Source organism: Manis pentadactyla, chromosome 2 (assembly GCF_030020395.1).
Source record: "Manis pentadactyla isolate mManPen7 chromosome 2, mManPen7.hap1, whole genome shotgun sequence".
NCBI classification, from domain to species: domain Eukaryota; kingdom Metazoa; phylum Chordata; class Mammalia; order Pholidota; family Manidae; genus Manis; species Manis pentadactyla.
In genome coordinates this window covers 180,041,796-180,061,252 of record NC_080020.1, presented here as the reverse complement: position 1 = coordinate 180,061,252, position 19,457 = coordinate 180,041,796, and the positions used below count along the sequence as shown (strand labels likewise).

General features: G+C 43.4%; 1 long non-coding RNA gene across 1 annotated transcript in view; it reads left to right on the top strand.

Annotated features, from left to right (window-relative positions):
- The window catches only part of LOC130682580 (uncharacterized), a 179,420-nt gene that overhangs the window by 106,100 nt on the left and 53,863 nt on the right, over positions 1 to 19,457 (top strand). Inside the window, exon 2 of the long non-coding RNA XR_008995825.1 lies at positions 4,203 to 4,262. This is a non-coding gene — a long non-coding RNA (uncharacterized LOC130682580). The remainder of the gene's footprint in view (positions 1 to 4,202; positions 4,263 to 19,457) is intronic.

Genomic DNA, 19,457 nt, shown 5'->3' with positions numbered 1-19,457 from the left:
CAGTCATTACCCAGGGAGGGAAACTGCAAGTGCTAAGACAGTTACTAGGAAACCTGAAACAGCACTGGGGTGGAATTCTCGGGCAACAGCCACCCTCAGAGCCAAAACTTTGCCAGCTACAAGCAAGGTGTGTGCACCTTTATGAAAATGGTTTTAGAATTAAAGTAAGGAAGTTCTTAAATGTGCTAAAACTCACATCACATTAAAAAGAAATGCCATTCAGATATTTACCAAGTAAATGGAATCCTATTCCCATCTGCTCCAGCTTCCTTTCAACACCTCTTCCCTTAGCAGGGCCAAAAGGAGAAAAATTTGGGGCTCACAGTGTGAATTGTAGGAGAGCTAGCCTAGAGTGTTGGTTTGGGAGAACTAGACCTTGAAGGTGGCTGGAAGCATTACAAGTGCCTGATGGGGACAAAGAGCACGAGTGGGCTCAAGGCATCGTAAGGTTGACACACAGTGACCTGGCTTTCTGCAACCATGAACACCGGTCAAAATTTCTGGCCAGTATAGGGCGCAGTGGAGGAAGCCCAAGAGCGGAAGCTGGGCCAGCTGTGTCTGCACCTCAAGTCCTTCCTGAGGGCTACAACCATTCTGGGGACAGTCTCATCCCTCGGTCATTTCTCTGAAGCCGCTGTACGCTGCGGAGGGGCAAGCAGGAGACGCAGGCGCTGTGAGGAACTCACACACTGTTCTGGCGGCTCCCACTCCCTGTCTGGGTTGTCACGTGGGGCAGCTTTGGGGTGGCAAAGAACAGAACGAGCATCTTCGCCGGCGGCCTTCCTCACCCCTCGTGGTAAACAGCTCTGCGTTGCCAAGGTGGAAAATGAGAGTCTGAAATAAAAGTTCACTGGACCACTCTGAGATAAAACTCAAGAATCAAGCACGGCATTACCAGCTGAAGGTTCCAGTTTCAAATTAGTCTGCCTTCAGCCAGGGTTCTGGACTTTCCCAGCCATCAAGGGAGTGAATACTGACTGCATGCTCTTATTTCTCATAGTGAGGTGGACTCTCTGCCTTGCAGTTTCTTCCCCGCCTTTGTGCACAGAGAAACACGTCCTTCTCTTGGTGGAATGAGGTGTACATCCAACACCCCATGTTCAGTACCTTAAAGGAGCCCCATGACTGACCTCAGACGCCTGCGCCACGATGCCTGTGATGCTGCCGGAAGCCATGTGGTTAGGACGGTGAGGAAAGCTGTGCCGTGGGAAGACAGAGGGAAGAAAGGCGAGACTGCCTTGGAAAGCGAATTTTATTCGCTTCATAATTTTGCCAGAGGCAGGCCCTATTTCTAGTTTTTCAACCTGGTGGTGAAACTTTGCAAACCAGCAATTTCAGCACAAGGTCTGACAGGATTTCCTCTGATTTGTGGGCTTTCTCATCTGAAAAGTCTTGCAAAGCAATAATAACCCAATCCCACCAAGTGACATATTTAACAAATCACTTTAGTGAAAAGCGTAAGAATGTGTGAAATGTGTGTGTGGGTCGGGGAGGGGTGGCACTGAATTACAAAGTCTAGGACATTCCATTGCATTTTGGAATGTAACAGGTGTGGCCAGGTTCACAGGGCTTCTGAGTCTGTTCAGTCCATGGCCAGGCTTGAGAGCATCTTGCCTCGTGATGCACTGTCTCTCACTCTTTCCACTCTCCGCATCTGTTTTCTGGCATTACTTTCCTGAGGGGAAGGGTGAGAGAGGGTCCGCTCTGAGGTGAGGTGGTTATGCAGCCTCTTGGTGCTTGCCCCACTGCTCTCCCAGAAGCACTTGCGTCTGCATCTCTACCTTTATTTAGTCTGGTCGGTGGGTCCCTTCTGGAGCCCCACAAAGCTGTGCTTTGCCTCGTCTCCCTGCAGTGTGACTGAAGGAAAATGCACAGTGATGCCTATCTAGAAAAGAGGGCTGATTAGAGCTATGAGGAAGACCCCACAGGAACCTGGTAACTGAAGGCAAACATCCTGAGATCAGGAGACAGTCTGGGCCGTCCCAGGACAGAGCCCCTGGACGTGTCGCACTTAACCTCAGCAGGACTGAAGATTGCTAGTGGGCATCACTTACTCTGAAACTTCTATGATTCTGATTTACAGGGCATTGCCTTAGAGGAGGCTTCAGCCCTGTAAAGGGCTAGAAGGTAAATGGCTTCAGTTTTGTGGGCCATATGTTCTCTGCTGTGACTACTATGTCTGCCATTGCAGGGCAAAAGCAGCCATAGCCTATAGTAAATAAAGGGCATGGTGGCATTCCAGCAAAACCTTACTACAGAAGCAAAGTAGGGTGGGTTTGGTCCCTGAGCTGTAACTTTGAGTTCCACAGATGGGGATAGATGCTGTTATTTTTACACTGTTTATGTATTTGCATTGTGTATTTGTCCATTGGGCTCCTTGGCACACTTATTATTCCTCAAGAAGTCTGTAAAATAAAGTATCTGTCTCACACACACTTATTTTTTTCCTCACAAGCTCTGCTCTTTCCTAGTCTTTGCCAGCTGCGCTGAGACCTGAGGAGCAGGGTGCATCCTGCATCCTACATGCAATGGGCATTCATTCATGCTCCTGTTAAAAACATACCAACTACAGTGGCTTTTGGATGCTTTGACCATGACCCATAGTAAGAAATACATAAATGCATTTTACACCATGGCCCAGTACATATATATATATATATAGAGAGAGAGATGCATTACAAAATGATATTTATCCTGACTATGTGCATTGTAGTCTTCTCTTTTATTATATTCTGTTCTGTGTCATTGATTTAATGGTGATTGTAACCACTGCAGTTATGTTATAACCCACTAGTAGATGGATTCCTGCAGCTTGAAAGCGGTGACCTGACCTTAAAGTCAGTATGCTCATAGTCCTTCCTCCGCACCCACCCTCCACACTGGAGGAGATAAAGAGCTACAGCAAGGCCATCTGGGGTCAGGAGCCCTAGACAAGGAATGCGCTCAACCTTCCTAGCTCCACCTTTATAAACTTTGAATATTCATCTCATCAAAATAAAGTGCATCTCATTTGTCCACTCAGAATTTGGTTTCAGAGGAAAGACACATTAGGTAGATGAAAAGCATTAATAAATCACAGGAGATTCGAGTGGAGAAATAGCTAAACTGAAACCTCACTGGGCCTCCCCCATGCTGCCCCTCCCTCTCTCCTTCTTGTTTCTCCCTCCCGCCCTCCTGCCCTTCTTCCTCATTTCCCTTCTTCCTTCCGTCCCTCCTTCCATCCCTTTTTCTCTCTCTGTCCCTCTCTATCTCTCTCATGTGTGTTGTCCTCCCAAATTTTACCCAAGCTGTGAAGTATATTTCATGAGGAAGTGTGTGTGTGTGTGTGTGCACTTATGTGCCCTGGAACTGCCCCCCAGGTAGAGGGTGGCACAGTTTGAACCGGCATTGGTGGTCTGCGGCACACAGGCCGTCGCAGAGCACACAGACCATGTGAGGGTGAAGCCTGCAAATCGCCCTCCAAACCCACTTGGGGGAGAGGGCATGGCTTCAGTGCCCCCGCGGCTCTGGCACTCCTGCTGCTCTTCTTGTGCTGGAGGGCAGAATTACAAGGACTCCAGAATAACTGAGAGCTCCAGGCAGAGCCCTCTGAAGGATTGTACTTCTCCTCTTCCCAGAGCATCATTGTCTCACTTCACCATCTTCCCACAGCAGTCTCCCAAGGCAACCCTTTATCTTCCACATAGGAAGACAATGTTTTGACTCTGGGAAGAGGAGGGTAGAGGAGGCAGGGGCTCCCTAGAGCTCCCTCTGGTGTCTGGGCCCTGAGGGCAGCTCCGGGGCAGCCCATGGGCAGGGTGAGGTGTCCATGGCATAGCCACAAACACACTGGTTGAGCCTGGTCTGTGAATTTAACCTCTCATACTAAGCAATTATTTCTTGTTTACCTGAAATTCAGATTTAACTGGGTGGACTTTACTTTTATTTGCTAAATTTTGGACACCTCTACTCTGATGTCTGCAAGGGAAATGAGGAAGACATTCACACTTGTAGAACAAAGCTACTCTGTTCCTTTGGGGGCCAGGGGTGGCATGAAACTGGAACCACGTCTAAAGGGCATTGGAGAATGTTCTTGGAGCCATTAGCAATATTGCTTTCGCACCTTGCTTGGGAAGACAATCAGAGCCAGGGAAAGAATGGGGAATCTCTCTTCCTTCTTTTCTTATCACATGTGGTGACCATATCATTTCTTCTCCAAACAGGTGCATCTCCTTGAGTAACAAATACACTGGGACAAGAGGTATAAACTAGGACTGTTCCAGGTGAGTCATGTTGCATATTTACATTAATTAACCACCAAAGGCAATGTATGACAAGGCACTGTTTTCTGATCTATCAACTCCTTTAAGACAGCAGTCTGCATAATTCTTTGTCACATTGAACTGAAAAGTACTCAACTTTGTCCCTCTCCCTACCATGTTTATTGTTGGGTTTGTGGGTAGCCATGTGTTTATCTGCCCAGCTGTAACCAGGTTGTAGGCCCAGACCTCCTTTTGCCCATGAGGAAGGCCGCAGAAAGAGAAGTTTGATGGCTGCTGCATCTAGAAACCAGTCCCTGAAACAAACAATTGCATCTGAAGAATTGAGCATTTTTAAGCAGCACAGTTCTCCTCAAGAGCTGAGCCAGGTCAACTACCCAGGGGTCCTGAGGGCAGAAATGCACACCCTGACGCCAGTAGGCGGTGTGCTGGGCCAAAGCTTCTGAAAGGTTCAAGCAGGACCCCAGCTCAAGTCAGCCAGTGAATGATTATTTCTTTGACCCCATTCATCAGCCCTGATCCCAGACCTTTGATATTCTGCATATGTCTGATTCTTACCCCAGAACTGCTTGCTATGTCCCCATAAACATAATGCTTTTGAGGACCCAGTCTACAAAGTTCTCCTCTCTGTAGGGATTCTGAGGAGAAAGAGCAGTGCATCCAGTCATCAATGTCCTTTTTGTTTTCATCAAGCTCCACCACTCTCTGCCACAGGGACCCTTCCCATGCTGTGGGCATGACCAGCCTCATCCGCAAACAGCACCAGACCCCTAATGACATCCTGAGAGAGCATTGCCTGCTTCCAGTTATACTAAAGGGCCTTGTGAGCAGGTTTGCACCCAATGGAGTAGTTTGTTTGTTAAGATAAACATTCTACATGTTCAGCTGGGCCAAGTTGTTGAGCCCATTTCATCTTAGAGGAGTAAGCTGTTGTAAAGAGGATAAAGTTGCTAAGGTTCAAGGTGAAAACCTGAGGGAGCCCAGAGGAGCAGCCCCAGAATGCTGGTGCAGGCTGTCATTGGAAAGGCATCCTGCTCCCGGGTTTTCTCAGGTGTATTAGTCTTCAAAGATGTTAGAGTCCTTGCTGGAAAATTGTGTGCTTTGAAAAAGCCTGAATTTTATAATAATTCCATCATATTTTCCTCTGGTAACAATTCAACTTTTTATAAAAGTAGCATCAGAAGGCACCAGTTATATCGCACATTAAAGGTGGTATCAGCAGCCATTCATGGCAGAAGTGCAAGCCTTTTGTAGGCTAGCCAGAGTTCATCCTATCGAAAATGAGTCTATGCTCATCTCTGTGAAGGTTTTCATGGTGAATTAAAGAATCAGAATTTAGAATGCCAGCTAGGAAGGCCAGACTCAGAGATGGCGGGAGGGGGCAGAGAATCCCCAGGCCAGCTTGAGCCTGAGGACAACCTCCTACTTCCTGCACAACCATAACTGACACAAGGGGTTTTTTTTGGTTATTGTCATTATTGCTGTTTGAGCTTGTGTCCTTGATGAATTTATTGCTAACATTGAATGGTGATATATTTTGACATAAAAATTCACATATGTGACTTGCTCCTTTTGCAAATTCAGAAGATCTATGAACCTGTTCTGTGCAGTGATATTTTGGCATTGAATAGAGGCTGCCTCTTTTAAATAGGTTTAAATCTCTTGCTGTACACTGACCAAAGCTATCTGTGGCCACAGTGTCTGGCTCGCCTGAGCCCCTTCCACTCTGCTCTGTGTTACTTCTTAAAGCCAAAGCCAAATTCCAGTTGCCAGATATAATCATCCTTGAGTTGCAGACTTTCTTATACTAAAAAACTTCAATCATTTATGTCACCTGCCTGATCCATCCTTAGTGAAGGGTGATTAAATTTGTCTCCAAATACCTGGCTCAGGGATACCTGAAATTCCACCTTTAATACTCATCCCTTAGGGTAAGCTGATTGTTCATGTGATGCTCCATTAAAATCACTTCTGAGAAGGGGAAGGGGAATGTAGTACTACTTCCCTAACATTTCATTAGTAAAGATTTCATCAGATCTCTGCCTATTTGTGTCCAAAAAAAAAAAATTTCTTCCATGAGGAATAGGATGGAATGGCAGTGTTCCAGAGTGGTCCATGGAATAACTGTGCATCTGTTTTTAAGGAAAGTGTCTCCAGGTAAATGCTACAGGAGACAGACCTGGAGCGCAGGGTGGGGTTGGTACTACCTATAGCGGGGGAAGTGTCAAAGTCCTGGGTTTCAGGGAACCCAAAGAATAACAGCCCTCTTCCTTGCACAAAGTCAGAGCAAATGAGGGGCAGGCACAGAGGTTGGATAAGTAGAGATCCAGCTATCAGCCTTTTACTGATTAAATGTGGATTAAAGAATCTGGCTTAGATATGGGGCCAAATGGGCTTGCAGACACTCTGCTGAATTGAATCTTACCTCTCTGCTAAATCAAAGGCCTTACACCCTTACTCAGCCTCAAACAGATAGATGTATCCTTGTACAGACAGGTGAATCCAGAGAAAGGTGACAAGGAGGAATTGAGCCATGTAAGCCCCTTGTTCTTTCCGAAAGCACGGTTAATTTACCACTCCTTTGCGATTGGGGTCAGGGTTGTCAGTAAATGAGGGGTGAGATGAAAACTGCAGGGGTCAGTCTATCTGGAATCCCACCCATGGATTTATTAAGGGGGATTAAATGTTCCCTCCAACAGTAACCTGCAGGCTGACTGGTGCTGGACCTACAGAAGTATAGTCTTTTCCATTTGAACAAATGGAAGCATTACTTCTTGGCAAATGGAAGACAAGAGCTCCGTCCCAGGAGGGCTGTAGAGGAACAAGAGTAGGCATGTGGAGTCACAGGTGGGATTAGGAAATGAAAGGCAGGCTTGGGAAAACAATTGGACATTCAGTGTCTCAATGGGTATAGGCCACAGAAACAATAAGAAAGACCCAGAAGGTTCTGGAGGCCAGGGAGGGAAGAGAGCCTTTTACTTGAGGCACCTGAAAAAAACGTCTTGTGTTTTGGGAATGTGCAGTCTGTCCTCTGAGGAGCTGTTGAGAGGATTTGGACGTTTGTTTTTATAACCCTAACAGTGGACATAGTGCTCTATTTCATACCTGATAGGTGCTGACTAAAATGTTTGGTAGGTTGAATTAGAGAAACTTTTAAAGAATACTACAGTAAGAAAAGGTATATGAAAAGGAAGAGGGGGCTTGCAGGGGGTGGGGTGGTGGGGGAGAAGGATAGAGAGAGGGAGAGAGGGAGAGAGGGAGAAAGAGAAGGAGACAGGGAGAGGGAGAGAATCAGAGAATCCACAGGCTTAACCTTTCTGAGGAACGTTTCCATTTTAAAAAAGGTCCTTGTTTTATGAAATTAATCTGTAGCTGGCAGAATATACAGAAATGTTTAGACCAGAAACTCTTGGGGGAGGCTCTGATTTCTCTTCAACATGCAGTTTCTCCAGAAGTCCAAAGTTAGCAATTTAGTACCCCACTTAGGGAAGTCCTCTCTCCAGTCTGAAGTCTGTGGCTTCTCCTAGGGAATACTGGTCTTTGTCTTTTTTTGCCACTGGTCTGCATATAAATATCTATAGCTCTCATTAGGAATTAGAAGTACATATTTATTACAGTGATTCCTGCCTGAAAGATTTATTAGTAAATTTAATGTTACAGTGATAGAGACAATACATAGGCCACATTGAGCCAAAAATCCAAATTTCCTCACATAAATTATGGAACCCATAATAACTGCCTTATGTGACAGTTATAAAGATGATGGAATATGATGCAATAAGGATAAATTTTGTATTTATTTAACCTTTTGCATCAAGTAGGTGGGGAATTGCTGATGTCAGGAAAGTCCCTAATTGAGAATCACACCTCCGATAAATGGGGTTCTGATAAATGACGACTGCCTCAGCCAGGACCAGTGACCACACGGTTCCCGCTTCATGAGCAGAGTCACCGGGGAGGCATTTCTCATGGAAGCAGCCTATTGTAAATATTAGGTTCCAGCCTTTGAGCATATATTGCTGCTTTTCAGTTACTTGTAGCTTTAGAACATCTGCTTTTTCATTGCCCCAAAAAAAGTAATGAAGAAGAGGAAAGAAGAAAGAAAGAAGTCTCTTAAGGAAGTGTTTAAAACTTGAGCTGATAGATTTGGCAATACTCACTTGTGACAGGAGTAACAGGCATGATGGGCAGTGTGACTTCAATATGAAAGAATAAATGCTTTAATATTATTAAATATGTCACAGCAGGTTTTATAGCAAACATTATAATAAAGTTAGATATCTCAGTATCAAAAAGGCACACACATTGCTTTAATGGTGTCTACATGGTATGGATTGTAACGGCCTGTTATGACATCATCTGTTAGAAATTTGCTGTGACTACTTCGGGCGGGGGTTCAAACAAGCTTCTAATAAGATGCCATGGAATATAACTATATCTAATGACAATTGGTCAATTATGAATAAAGCATTTTCAAAGAGAACCGTTGCTTTAAGCTCTATTAAAACGTTAATGAGGCTTAGCCAGAAGTCTCCATTTCTTGCCTGCTGCTCTCCTGTCTGAAATGCACACTCCCACGTGACTCTCCCCAGCTCCCAGAGGCTGCGCAGTTCAGAAGGCAGTTAGGGGTCATTTGCGCTGCAAACAAGGTTTTCTGTTCAGCAGCAGAACCAACTTTGGGGCCAATGTGTAGGACCTAGTATGGTTCAGAAAAGGCTTGAAGTGCTTAGGCCTTTTCCTTCCTGATCCATCCTGTTTGTCTCTGTGCTTTTGGATTCCATGGGAAGCATCTGATTGAAAGGCAATCCACTGACCTGAAACTCTGAAAAAAAATTCTTGGCTGGTGACAGATAAGTTGCTGCTATCACTAATTCTTGATAGTCTGAGGTCTCAAACTTGCTGCCGTTGGGTATAAGCCAGTCCACAGATTTGTTTTGTTTGACAGGTTCTGTGCATTGAAGACATGCATTTGAGTGTTGTTAAGTAGAGCATGATGCCCTCTTTGGTTTACAGGGAGCTTCACAATTTCCTGTTGCCATAGATCTAGCTCATCACATATTCCCTGTTATCGGCCAGGCCTCTAAAAAACTGGGGACAGGGAGCCCTGGTAGCTCACAGTGCACAGTTCATTCCTGCTCCCTGCACCCTAAATTTGACTTGATGTCTCTCACTGACACCTCCCACAGCTGGGCCGTGTTCCTCACAAAAGAGGTTCTGGTGAAACCAGAGTCATAATGACTGGATTAAGGGCAAAGTCCAAGGAATCCCAGAATTGGAGTTTGCCGGAAAACTTAAAGAGTTTGGGATTCTGCAGCCTCAGATGAGCAAGCTGAGACACAGAGTGGGGAAATACCTTGGAAAGGTCAGCCCAGAAGGAAGAGAGCAGAGACAGAAGGCCAGCAGTTCTGACTCCCATCCTGGCCTGCTCACCCACCACCCCCACACAGCTGGCCTGCATGACGCCTTCCGTATGGCCCTTCCCCACATTCCCAGAGAGTGTGTCTTTTCCAAAGTCACCATCCACACACACAGGATGGCACCAGCTGTACAGCCAAACCTCTCTTGCATTATACTATGGCGGCTGGTGAAGTGAAAGTCAAGACCGATGTGTTGGCACTAAGCCCACTAAATGTGAAAGAAAAGTACTTCCCCACCAGTGGCAGAGAACTTGAGGCTGGAAACAGATTAAAGTTTAAAACAAATCCCAACAGTCAGTTCTGCATATGACTCAGGTTATTTGCATCCCAGGCCCTTCTTTGTTCAGAGCACACGGAAGCTTTCCTTCAGGGCTGGCGGTAGGAATGCGCAGACTGTTGTGGACACAAAGGGAATCTTGAGTCACCTCAGAAAAGCTTCCTTCCCCCCAAAATTGCCTTGTAGCTAAACCCTACCATCCCAACCAAGGAAAAAAAAATCCCTGAAATTCAATTAGTAATTCATGCATATGAGCTAAATATTGCACCCTTTAAGCATTTGTGATTTGTGAAAAGATTCCTGGGAGAGGAGGGCTTCTATATTGGCTGGTTCAATGAATTTTTTCATGAGGAAGGAAGAGAGGGCAGAGAGAACTCTGAGCATTACTGAGAGGCAGGGAAGCAGATGAAGGAAGTATTGGGGGAGAGACATTGGCTAATAATAAAGCTAGAGGTTTATTCAACATAGTACTGGAGGTCCTAGCCATGGCAATCAGACAACACAAAGAAATAAAAGGCATCCAGATTGGTAAAGAAGAAGTCAGTCACTGTTTGCAGATGACATGATATTGTGCATTAAAAACCCTAAAGAATCCACTCCAAAACCACTAGAACTAATATCTGAATTCAGCAAAGTTGCAGGATACAAAATTAATACACAGAAATCTGTTGCATTCCTATACACTAATGATGAACTAGTAGAAAGAGAAATCAGGAAAACAGTTCCATACACAACTGCATCAAAAAGAATAAAATACCTAGGAATAAACCTAACCAAGGAAGTGAAAGACCTATACCCTGAAAACTATAAGACATTTTTAAGAGAAATTAAAGAGGACACTAATAAATGGAAATTCATCCCATGCTCTTGGGTAGGAAGAATTAATATTGTCAAAAGGCCATCCTGCCTAAAGCAATGTACAGATTCAGTGCAATCCCTATCAAAATACTGACAGCATTCTTCAATGAACTGGAGCAAATAGTTTTAAAATTCATATGGAACCACAAAAGACCCCAAATAGCCACAGCAATCTTGAGAAGGAAGAATAAAGCAAGGGGGATCTCACTTCCCAACTTCAAGCTCTACTGCAAAGCCACAGTAATTGAGACAATTTGGTACTGGCACAAGAACAGACCCACAGACCAGTGGAACAGAATAGAGACTCCAGATATTAACCCAAGCACATATGGCCAATTAATATATGATAAAGGAGCCATGGATATAAAATAGGGAAATGTCAGCCTCTTCAACAGCTGGTATTGGCCAAACTGGACAGTTACATATAAGTGAATAAAACTGGATTACTGCCTAACTCCATATACAAAAGTAAACTCGAAATGGATCAAAGACCTGAATGTAAGTCACAAAACCATAAAACTCTTAGAAGAAAACATAGGCAAAACTCTCTTGGACATAAACATGAGCAACTTCTTCATGAACATATCTCCCCGGGCAAGGGAAACAAAAGCAAAAATGAACAAGTGGGAATATATCAAACTAAAAATCTTCTGTACAGCAAAGGATACCATCAGTAGAACAAAAAGGCATCCCACAGTGTGGGAGAATATATTCATAAGTGACATATCTGATAAGGGGTTGACATCCAAAATATATAAAGAGCTCATGCACCTCAACAAACAAAAAGCAAATAATCCAATTAAAAAATGGGCAGAAGATCTGAACAGACTTCTCCAAAGAAGAAATTCAGATGGCCAACAGGCACATGATAAGATGCTCCACAACGCTAATCATCAGAGAAATTAAAACCACAATGAGATATCACCTCACACCAGTTAGGATGACCAACATCCAAACAACAACAAATGTTGGCGAGGATATGGAGAAAGGGAAACCCTCCTATACTGTTGGTGGGAATGTAAATTAGTTCAACCATTGTGGAAAGCAGTATGGAGGTTCCTCAAAAAACTAAAAATAGAAATACCATTTGACTCAGAAATTCCACTCCTAGGAATTTACCCTAAGAATGCAGGATCCTAGTTTCAGAAAGACATATGCATCCCTATGTTTATTGCAGCACTATTTATAATAGCCAAGAAATGGAAGCAACCTAAGTGTCCATCAGTAGATGAATGGATAAAGAATAAGTGGTACATATACACAATGGAATATTATTCAGCCTTAAGAAAAAAACAAATCCTACCATTTGCCTCATCATGGATGGAGGTAGAGGGTATTATGCTCAGTGAAATAAGCCAGGTTAAAAAAGACAAGTACCAAATGATTTCACTCATCTGTGGAGTATAAGAACAAAGCAAAAACTGAAGGAACAAAACAGTAGCAGACTCATGGAACCCAAGAATGGACTAACAGTTACCAAAGGGAAAGGGACTGGGGAGGTTGGGTGCTGGGAGATAAGGGGAATAATGGGCATTTTGATTAGCACACATAACATGGCAGGGGAGGTGGCCCAGGGAAGGCAGTATAACACAGAGAAGACAAGTAGTGACTCTATAGCATCTTACTACACTGATGGACAGTGACTGTAATGGGGTATGTGGTGGGGACTTGATAATGGGGGGAATCTAGTAACCACAATGCTGCTCATGTGATTGTTTATTAATGATGCCAAAATAAAAAAATTAATAAAAAATAAAGCTAGAGGTAAGGAGTCAGTGAAAGAGCGGTCCTCCATAAGACACCAGTGACATGATAAAACTCTAGGGCCGTCTGTGGGCCAGACTGCATGATCAGGGCAACTGAAACCTGCTCTATCTGCATGGCTGTGGTCTCTTCTCAGTTCCTTTGAAATTCTCATCCCTCCAACTCCTTTCAAGGTCTTTGGGAAATTCCTCCAGAAAGCTGCAAGTAAGAATGTAAGTATCCCAAATACTAACTCAGTGGCTGGCACATGAACTCATTAAGTATTTGTTGGATAAATGAATCAAATACTTTTAATGTATACCTGTGCAGCTTTCTCTACTGGTAAAACCTTCTAGATGGTCTCTAGAGTACCTGACCAAAGCTTTGGGGCCCATGAAAAGGTCTAATCACAGGAGATAGGGAGTGGAAGAGTCCTGGAATCAAATGACCTCAGATTCGTCTTCTATCAAATAGCAACGAAAAGAGTACATACCCTGCCTGTGTCAGAAAGGTGCTATTTGACTCTGAAATGAGAGATTGTGCATGAGAATATAGACAACTTGCAAGTTTTATACACATAGAAAAAAGTGTTACTTTATCTTTGCTTATCTGAAGTTTGCAGGATTATCCATGGTTGCAGACTTCTTTCTCCTTACCTCAGGTAGAACAGGGGAGTAGTTCAGGGCTCGTCCATGTGAACCTTCCCTGGAACAGATCACTCCGGAGTCAGAGTGGATTCTCAAGAGCAATTGAAAGACAGGGCAGGTGCTCAGCAGAGTTGTGGCAATGTCACAGATGGAAGTATGGAATGAACTGCAATCTTCTAGTTAAGCTGGGAACCTTTGAGAGGTCACAGAGGGCTCCTGGTTTGCAGCTTGTATTGGTTCTACAAGGTGATGAGAGGCCATGATAAGGAAACTTGGTATAAGTGCCACCCATGGAAGCTGACTGCCATTGTTGTTTTCTGAGATGGAAACAGGACCTAGAATGAGTGAGAGGCTTCTTGTTACAGGTCGAGCCCAGAGTAACAGACCCAAACCAAGCCTGGAGGGAGGATGGCAAGGAGTAGAGCCAAGGGGTGTGTGTGTTTTGCAGGGTAGAGGTGGGGGTAAACCATCAGCTAATCATTTGGTTGCAATAGAAGAGAGATGAGAACTGTTCAGAGAGTTGATACTTGCAAAAGGTGAAAAGATGACTAGCAGCAAAAGTAGACAGTTTGGGAATGACAGAATAAGTTGTAAACGTTTTTCTATAATTTAGATAAAATGAACTTACCTTGTTTGATTTGTTTTTACTTTGTTCATTTGCTGTGGTAGAATACTATATATATTCAATGGAATTTTCTATTAGGAAAGTGTTGAATGAATCAAACTTTCCACATGGGCCAATACCTCATGCATTTGGGCATTTATGGGGTGAGGGTCAGAAATATGTACCAAAAAATGCCTGTTTCTTAGTTCACAGTTTGATCTTCCCCATCGTATCTGTTATGGAGCCAGTGTTCTCTCAGATTTGGAATGCTTTCCTGACTTATGTGCTTATATATATAAAACATAAATTCATAAAACTCCTTCCAGACACATAATTCCAAGAATTTTTGTATGCCTTGTTATTAGTCCTTTGATAACAGTTTCTAATTAAGTCTGTGTGACACTCAGCCAAAGAACAGAATCACTTCAGAATCTCCTCATATGTTCCTTTTTGTGCACAGTTTACCCTAAAAGCAAGGAAAGCAATCGGTTTCAGCTGCCAATAGAGGCAGTTAGGATAGACTGGGAGAACTCCTGGACTCCAGGAAGCTGGCTGAATTGCCATGTGGGGAATTTAAACTCTTCACCTCTAAAGAATTCTTGAAAAAAGTAAACTATTCACGTATAGGGTTGCCTCATTGAAAATAATCATGTCCAGAAAAAATCCTCTCTGTGTGACAGTTTTAATGACCTTCAAATCCTACATTGCTCTGCTGTCCTGTGAGTTGGCTCAGAGAGCAATAGCCTTTTTGTAGAGACATGCAGAAGATGTTGGGGGTGTCTGTCCAGTTCCCAGTCCCCAATCTGTGAAAACAGATTCCTCAGCAGCATGGAGCTGAGCCTCTACTTTGTGTTGTGCCATCTGGTCCTGCTGTGGCCCATCTATCACCAGTCTGGCTGGAGCTGACTGGAATCAGATGCCCACCTGATCCAAGAGATACCCATTCTCTCCTCTGGGGAATAGCCTTGGAAGTCAGGGAGTGGAACAGCCATGGTTGAGAGCATGGGCTCTGGAGCTAGGCTACCTGGATTTGAACCTATATCCACTACTCATTTGCTATGCAAATTTGGACAAGTCACTGAATTTCTCTGCCTCAATTTTGTTATCTGTAAAATGGGGATAAGCCATATAGGTTAGACAGGAGGATTAAATGAATTAACACAACATGCAAATGACAGTGTCTGGAGTGTGATAAGCACTCTTTAAGGAAGAGCTAATTTGTGATCTTGGCTGGTCACTGAACTAAGGAGCTGTAGATTTGGGAATGAAAGACATCACTGTGGAATGGCCATCTTCAGTCTTGGACCTGAATAAAAAGAGAAAAGCCAGTGTGCAGGATGGCAGTGTGAGAGGAGCAGAATGGAGTGAGAAGGTTAAGGAGGAAACCGGAGAGGCAGACAGCTGGACAGAGCACATGCCCTGGTTCCTCAGAGCTTTCTAGCTCTTAGTTCTGGCCTCTCCTAAGACTGACCCCCCCTTTCACCTGTTGAGCTCATGAGACACTCCTGTGTCCTTATAATGTTTGTGCTTACACAATTTCAAGTGAGTTTCCATTACTTGGAACTAAGGATCCTTGGCTGGGAGAGTCAGTCCCCCTTGAACACCAACTGAGAAACCAGAGCAAAGAGAAGACTTTCAGAGAAAAGTACTGCATATTCTATTTCTTTGAGGGTCACATTCTCTTTCTAAGAACAGAAAACGCCACTATTTTGACTTACTTTATTCTTTTCAAAGAACATACGTAGTCTCCATTAACAACTTCCAAACTGAGGGAGTTCTTAACCAAAACTCACTTTCACTACATAAAAAATAACTTGAGAATTGAGTGAGCCAAATGTCTCACCGTCTCATCTTCCAACTCTGTTGCATTTGGCAGTGCCAAAAAATAGTGTCCTCCTCTGTCTTGGATGGTGGCAGGGCCCAGGCAGCGGTGGGGTGCAAAGCTCACATATTATTTGGCATTTTCCACTGCCGAATCCAAGTCCTGAGACTCAATCTGCTGAATCCTTTGACTTGAGTCATGAAAAATGACACCCACTGCCATGCCTCAGAACACATCTCCTAAAACCTTTCCAGAAACCAGCCGGTGGGAAGCATTGCCAGCCTCGCCACAGACACCATCATTTTTTCCCTTCTCTGTCTGGCTCTGAGTTTTTGGAAAAGAGAGGAAACTTAACCTTCCCAAACAAAGACTATTTACTAGGCAACTTCGGGCACACAGTGAGCTCACACACCATAAGGTGCCACAGAGCTGTTTATAGAGCTCTTCCAAGTTTAGATTTTTTTCCCCCAAAACTCACCCTTTTCTCTAAGAACCCACAACCATTTACCACTGACTGAAGGAACTACACTTATTGGAAGAGTGAAATATTTAAACCTCTTTCAGGGATGGTCAGACAACTTCATAAATCATCTTCTCCCCACTGGTGAGTTTGGGATGGAAGGCCGTGTGTTGACACATTTAGAAGCCATCGGGGTGCTGCGGTTTCACAGCTAGGAGGGAAACTTGAGCTTGTTGAAGTTGGAGCTAACTTGTATTTTTATTTATTGAATTAATGAAATCTTGGCAACAAACTCTGTTTTACTTCAGGCAAAATGTGATGTTTTTTCTTTGCATCCACCTACCTCATCTTGCTCCCTGCCCCTCCCAAATTGGCATTTTTATGTTTCAAACACTAGGAAAGCTTCCTGGGTAGCCAAAGCGAACCTTAATCAAATCAAGATAAACCAATCAATATGTGGAGATGTGGCTTCCATTAAAGTTGACATTTGGGTGTTAGAAGAAGAAAGAAACAGCATGAAAGTAAATATTTTGAATGTGTTTACAAGGCTGCTGGATTCCAAGTGTTTGCACATTTATCAATCCTTAAGTCAGCCTGACTGGTAGTTTCCAAAAACCATAGATGGCCAGAATCTAGCCATCTCAGCTCATAGCATTTCCTTACTTGTGGTGAAAGCTCTACCAGTCTCACTGTGAGTGTGTGTGTGTGTGTGTGTGTGTGTGTGTGTGTGTGTGTGTGTGTGTGTGTCTGTGTCCTTCTGACTCAATAGCAGTGACAACAGAAATCACCATCCTAGTTTAGTGCAGAGGTTTTTAATCCCAGTTATAAGCTAGAATCACCTGGGGAGCTTTTGGAAGTCCCCTGGCATTTGTACTTCTTAAAACTGTCCTGTGTATCATTATGGTTCCATCAAGAAATTAATAACACACTTAAATTGGATAACCTGAAGAAAGTTTAATAAAGGCACTCTTTACAGAGGTACCAGCCTGGTAGAGAGAAACCAGGATTGTGCAATACCCTGGGGCTAGGAACAAAAGGGTGCTGTTATTACCCCTAGTCTGACAGGGAAAGATAGGAGCGGTCATCAGAACCCAGAAAGAGGGGAGTCCAGGGCAGCTGGCCACCTGGTGGGACCTTCACGCAAGGAAAGTAGCCAACCTTTGGTAAGCCCACAGCAAGGCAGCCAGGTAAGGAATACCCCAATCACATTCTCCTCTCCCCTCCTGTCTCTTGTCGGTGTTCCTGATCAGCAGAACCAGCTGGAAGTCAGAAGCTAAGAGAGCACAGTGATGCAGTCCATACAGGTCAGCTCTCCTCACCCAGAACAGTGCAGGGTGGAAAGGAGTGAGGAGTGGATCTGGGACTGGGGGCTGGGAGGTGGGAAAACAGGAGTTGTCCAACCATCAGGAGAGTCTCATGCAGCCAGGTTTAAGATCCTCTGGTCTTCTGGGGAATGGTAGAAGTCAGAAGTCTTAGGTCTAGTTCTAACTGTATGTGACCTTCGCCAACACATTTCATTTGTCTGAGTCTGTTTTCTCAATTGAAATACAGAACATAGGACCTAGCTCAGCGTTCTTTAAAATGTGCTTTTAGTGCTCTAAAATGTGCTTTTAGTACTCTGCTTATATGCCTCAGAGACCTTTTGGAGTGGCAAGAAGGAAAGCTACATTTCCCATTGCAGTCCAGTAAGTGAATTAATCATGTGCTAAATTTCTTTGGGGAGTGCCAAATTATTTCTCTTAAGCTTACTGTATGCATTCTTAAGACAATGAACATCTAGACTCCTGTTTATGTTAACAACCAAGGAAGAAGGTGTGTGTGTGTGTGTGTGTATACCCTTGTAGGTTTCTGAGAGATGAGAAACTACTTTTAGAGTTCAGAAAATTGAGATTTAAAGAGCTTAACCTTAATTTGCTCATGTTTAAGAGGTAAGTATATGGGTGGAGTCACTGTTCAACTTATGTTTGTTTTATTCCAAAAGCAGTGCCAACCAAAGGATGTGAAAACTGGAAAAAAACAAAGCTGTACCTACCTGCACACATGCATGCACACTTTCACATATATTTTTTTAGTATGTGTTATTACTTTTCCCCAGGTTTAAAGGTCTGTCCTTCTGCAGACTGTCCTTGCCAGGGCCCGCTTCACCCGACATCTTTCAACAGAGTACAAAAGACAGACTATGTGACAGATGAGAAAAACTATTATCATTGGATTTATGCAACATTTGAAATTTTTTCCCAACCTACAAAAGAGGGTTTTATTTTAATAATAAGTAAAGATGCAGCTTTTGAAGGATTTGTTCTCTCACCCTACGACTGCTAGATTTTTCTCAATGGGAAATTGGGCTTTTGAAGCCTCTTTTAGAGGTTTGTGCATTCACAGTACAGAGAAGAGAGGTCAGTGAGGATGAGCAGTCACTGAGGCTGGGGACTTTAGGAGGTCTTGCAGGATGTGTATGAGAAGTTTCATGTCTGTTCTGTGCAAAGTTCTTTAAGCCTAGTTCTTGTCCCTCTAAACTAAAAAAAAAAAAAAAACAAATACAACCCTAGAAATGAAATGTTTAGAATGTATTTCCCTGTGTCTTTCAAATGACTGGATCTGAAACACCTCATTCAGCAAATATTTATACATTAATAAATATGTGCCATGTTAGGTGGTAAGTGATGGGGAATAATGATGACATCTTATTAAAACTAGTGGTTATTAAAAAACAGTGAGATAAGTGGCATAGTGTAGACTTAGTATAAAGAATAATAGAAGTGAAAAACAAATTCTTATTTCTGCTTGGGATAATGAATGATATTTTCATAAGAAGGAATACTTTGAGACTTGAAGGATGAATAAGATTTTTCCCGATGGACAATGAGTAAAGGAATTTAAGGCAAAGGGAACTGTCGATGCAAAGCACAGAGGTACAAAACGGGACAGGTGACTTGAGAATACAAGTAGATCAATATGTCTGTAGCACAGGATGCAGCTAGGGTAGTGGTGGGAGCAAAGCTGGCCTGGGAGGCAGCGGTCACATTATTATGGGTCTTAATTGGCAAATTGAGGAGTTTATAGTTCATCCTGTATTTTTCATGATTTTCAAACTATTGTCACATATCCCCATGGACACACACAAGCAGGGTGTCTTCATGATATTATGCTCAACAGCGCAACTTTCTGAAGCTCCAATTTTACTGGAAATATTAGAGGAGATTATTTTCTGATTTATTTGTTCTTACAGTCACAGTTTATTGTTATATATACCATTTTTTTTCATTAATGCTGAGAAAGTAAAACACGTATGTGGTGGTTAATAAAGTTTCATATTTTTATGTCATGAAGAAGTCAGGATTAGTGCTATAGCTGAATAATGGTAACCAGG